The sequence below is a fragment of the Panthera leo genome, chromosome D3 (assembly GCF_018350215.1).
Source record: "Panthera leo isolate Ple1 chromosome D3, P.leo_Ple1_pat1.1, whole genome shotgun sequence".
In the NCBI taxonomy this organism is placed as follows: Eukaryota; Metazoa; Chordata; class Mammalia; order Carnivora; family Felidae; genus Panthera; species Panthera leo.
The window spans coordinates 21,692,846-21,697,921 of NC_056690.1; positions in this window are offsets into that span (position 1 = coordinate 21,692,846).

The window sequence follows — 5,076 nt, forward strand, 5'->3', positions numbered from 1 at the left end:
ACCTTAACTATATGCATAGCATTAGAGAACAGGATTCTACAAGAATACTATAGCTATGGTCTTGAGTCCCCTTTCCTGACTGAAGGTTTTTCAGTCCTAGTGATCTGAGGTGGTAACTTATTTCTCAAGTTAATTTGCCCTAGTTCTCAGTACTTGTTTAGGGCCATCAAACTACTTTGACTTCATGCTAGAGGGTCAAATAATGAGGCTGTTCTTGGATTCACAGGTGAAGGGCTAGGTAGTTGGATTTTGACTGCAAGGGTAAAAAACAGCCTGAGTCTTCAGTGTTAGGCGCATTGCCTATAAACCTGGAGCTGTCCACCCTATCACTTCCAGGAATATAAAAAACCAGGTTGCCTTAAACCTAGCTTTGTGGATTGAGCATGAAGTCTTCCTAGGAAGTATTTCATTAATCCTCCTGTTCCCCAAACCCCCATGGGATTTACTCAGTGGGATGCCGTAGCTTCAGAAATAGATCCTATGTTTAGAAGTCTTACAAATGCCACAGGTGTAAGCTAGAAAGCAGTCTCAAGTAACAATGGGAGAACACAGATGCCTGAATCCAGTTCTACCTTTCCTGTGTTGTCCTCTTTGACTTCTTTTCCCCTTGGTGTTGAACCAAGAGTTGTAGAAGTAGGGTGGGAAGAATTCAGCTGGAGCTGCCAGTAAGGGTTTCTCTTCAGGCTAGAAGCTGGTAGGGATCAAAATGAACACAGGCACCAAGCAACTGGCAAAGCCATTAGCCACTGATTGGTAAGATACAGCCAGAAGGAAATAAGGGAATGCTGCTAACGCTAGCACATTACAAAGTAGACCTACAGATTTCAAAACTATTCTGGTGTTGGGGTGGGGGGAGCGGAAGCAAAACAGGAAGCTAATTCAGTCTTTAAGGAGCTAAGAACCTGATAAAAGGGTTAGAGCAGAAGGAAGTGATGTCTAAGCTAACAAGAGAGAGAGGTCTTAAATGGACCAACTTTGGGAAGTCTAGCAGGCATGAGATTAGAAGCAATCAGGATTAGAAGGACGTGCAACACAGAGGTTATGAAGTCATGGGAATAAAACATATAGCACAAGGAATACAGGCAATGATGCTGTATGGGGACAGCTACAACTGTGAGCATAGCATAACATGTAAACTTTCTGGATCACTGTAGTATACCTGAAACTAATGTAACATTGTGTGTCAACTATACTTAAAAAACAAAACGGTTAAGAGGCACCTGGTGGCTCAGTAGGTTGAGCGGCCTACTTCGGCTCAGGTCATGATCTCATAGTTTGTGAGTTCAAGCCCCACATTGGACTCACTGCTGTCAGTGCAGAGCCCACTTCGGATCCTCTGTCCTCTCTGCCCCTCCCCGACTTGTGCTCTCACTCTCAAAAATCTTTTAAAAAACCGAAGTCAGATCCACTGACTTCTTTGTAAATGAAAGAGAAGAGCACAAACTCCAGGAATGAAGATAACTTACAGGTGTATACTCTGATTCTTCAATAATTCTATGTCCTTTACCAACAACTGATTCAAGGATAGGCGGGGTGCCTGGGTGGCTCAGTTGGTTGAGTGTCCAACTTTGGCTCAGGTCATGATCTCACGGTCTGTGGGTTCAAACCCTGTGTAATAGGCATGTGACCCAATTTAGGCCGTAAGACACAGGACAGTCTTAGAGCCTGGCTTATAAGGTATTCAACTATGTTTTGAAAAAGGGTTGGCTGTACTTGCCAATTTTTTCCCCCACTTCTCATTGCTTGCACTGACTTCCCAAGTACTGGCTGCTCAACCGCTTCCTTTTGGAGGCACTGTTCTTTCCTCCTACCTGACCACTCTCCTTAACAGGTCTTCCATGAGGTTCTTTGTGGCCTTCTTCAAATTATTTTTTTTTTAATGTTTATTTTTTGAGAGAGAGCATGCCAGCAGGGGAGGGGCAGAGAGAGAGGGAGACACAGAATCCGAAGCAGGCTCCAGGCTCTGAGCTGTCAGCACAGAGCCCAACGTGGAGCTCAAACCCACAAACCGTGAGATCATGACCTGAGCCGAAATCTGGCGCTTTAACCAACTGAGCCACCCAGGCGCCCCAAAAATAAAAATTTTAAAAAAGGTTAAGAGGAGCTAAGGAATATGGAAGGCCTCCTCAATGCAAAACAGAAGAAGGCCACAAAGAACCTCATGGAAGACCTACTGTTAAGGAGAGTGGTCAGGTAGGAGGAAAGAACAGTGCCTCCAAAAGGAAGCGGTTGACAACAGAATGGGAAAAGATATTTGCAAATGACACATCGGACAAAGGGCTAGTATCCAAAATCTATAAAGAGCTCATCAAACTCCACACCCGAAAAACAAATAACCCAGTGAAGAAATGGGCAGAAAACATGAATAGACACTTCTCTAAAGAAGACATCCGGATGGCCAACAGGCACATGAAAAGATGTTCAACGTCGCTCCTTATCAGGGAAATACAAATCAAAACCACACTCAGATACCACCTCACGCCAGTCAGAGTGGCCAAAATGAAGAAATCAGGAGACTATAGATGCTGGAGAGGATGTGGAGAAACAGGAACCCTCTTGCACTGTTGGTGGGAATGCAAATTGGTGCAGCCGCTCTGGAAAGCAGTGTGGAGGTTCCTCAGAAAATTAAAAATAGACCTACCCTATGACCCAGCAATAGCACTGCTAGGAATTTATCCAAGGGATACAGGAGTACTGATGCATAGGGGCACCTGTACCCCAATGTTTATAGCGGCACTCTCAACAATAGCCAAATTATGGAAAGAGCCTAAATGTCCATCAACTGATGAATGGATAAAGAAATTGTGGTTTATATACACAATGGAATACTACGTGGCAATGAGAAAAAATGAAATATGGCCTTTTGTAGCAACATGGATGGAACTGGAGAGTGTGATGCTAAGTGAAATAAGCCATACAGAGAAAGACAGATACCATATGGTTTCACTCTTATGTGGATCCTGAGAAACATAACAGAAACCCATGGGGGAGGGGAAGGAAAAAAAAAAAAAAAAAAAGAGGTTAGAGTGGGAGAGAGCCAAAGCATTAGAGACTGTTAAAAACTGAGAACAGGGGCGCCTGGGTGGCGCAGTCGGTTAAGCGTCCGACTTCAGCCAGGTCACGATCTCGCGGTCCGTGAGTTCGAGCCCCGCGTCAGGCTCTGGGCTGATGGCTCGGAGCCTGGAGCCTGTTTCCGATTCTGTGTCTCCCTCTCTCTCTGCCCCTCCCCCGTTCATGCTCTGTCTCTCTCTGTCCAAAAATAAATAAAAAACGTTGAAAAAAAATTAAAAAAAAAAAAAAAAAACTGAGAACAAACTGAGGGTTGATGGGGGGTGGGAGGGAGGGCAGGGTGGGTGATGGGTATTGAGGAGGGCACCTTTCGGGATGAGCACTGGGTGTTGTATGGAAACCAATTTGACAGTAAATTTCATATATTAAAAAAAAAATAAATAAAAAAATAAAATAACAAAAGGAAGCGGTTGAGCAGCCAGTACTTGGGAAGTCAGTGCAAGCAATGAGAAGTGGGGGAAGAAATTGGCAAGTACAGCCAACCCTTTTTCAAAACATAGTTGAATACCTTATAAGCCAGACTCTAAGACTGAACCGAAGTCAGATCCACTGACTTCTTTGTAAATGAAAGAGAAGAGCACAAACTCCAGGAATGAAGATAACTTACAGGTGTATACTCTGATTCTTCAATAATTCTATGTCCTTTACCAACAACTGATTCAAGGATAGGCGGGGTGCCTGGGTGGCTCAGTTGGTTGAGTGTCCAACTTTGGCTCAGGTCATGATCTCACGGTCTGTGGGTTCAAACCCTGTGTAATAGGCATGTGACCCAATTTAGGCCGTAAGACACAGGACAAATTGGGCAGTTTCTGGGAAATAGCTTCCCAAAAAAGATAAAAACCAGCCCTCTTTAGTATCCTCTGGATGCTGATGTAAAGCATCAATGTAAATCGTATTCTGTGATTGTGAGGGGAGCCAGCTGCTCAGCAAAGCCAAACTACAGTGGACAGAGTAGATTGATAAAAAAATCTGGATCCTCAATGGCATCACAGCTGCTATGAGCCCATCTGAGTGAGTTCCAGACAACTTATGTGAGAGACCAAGTTTCCTTCCACTTCAGCTGGTTTAGTTAGTATTTGCTGCAAAATACAACTAAACGCATTCTAACATTAAAGGCACAGGACACTGAGTCTGCTTATCTGTGCTATAAAAAAGATCAGGAAAGGGGTGCCTGGCTGACTCACTTGCTCTTCCACAGAGCAAGTCAATCTCGGTACGTACATGCCCACACCTTCCCTTTGCCATTATTCTCACTAACCCAGTCTACTGCACAAAAATTTTTGCCAATAAATTTCCCAATATTCAAGGAAATCCCTTTATATTCCTGTCTTTCCAGGAAAAACCTCTGATTATGCCCTTAGTGCCCTCTTAAATAGTCTTGACCTCACCTTTCCATCTAACATCCCACCTTCATACATACACATATGTGGACACACAAACCTCTGCTCAGGTAAAGGAAAGAGACCAATGATAAGAGCCAACATTCACTAAGCACTTACATGCCAGATACCGTGCTAAGTATTTGACAAGTACTATCTCCCTTAATACTAACAATCTCCACTCTAGAACACAAGTGCTATTACCATCTCCATGTTACATGAAGAAACTGATGGTTATAGAGGTTGTATAATTTATGCAGGGTTTCAAAGCTAATTAGAAGTGGCCATGCAATTCGAAATCTTGCGTCTGGTCAGAGTACTTTACTCAACTGCTACATAACACCATCTCCCACATGGGCTAGCCTTGCAGGGAATAATCAGTTAACTTACATCAAGTCCTTCCTCTTTCCAGTATCATCTGTGAAAGGCCACTTGAGAAGAGTGAAGGCCACATCCAGTTGGAAGGGTTTCCCATGACTAAACATCAAGTAAGATGTTGCAGTCACATTTTTATCCATTTCACACTCAAAACCAAGCTCCCAAATAACCCCTTCTGCAGCTGCCTCACTGTACATAGTCATCTTCATTCAGTCCATCCCAAAACAAATTCTGACAATGACACGTGAAC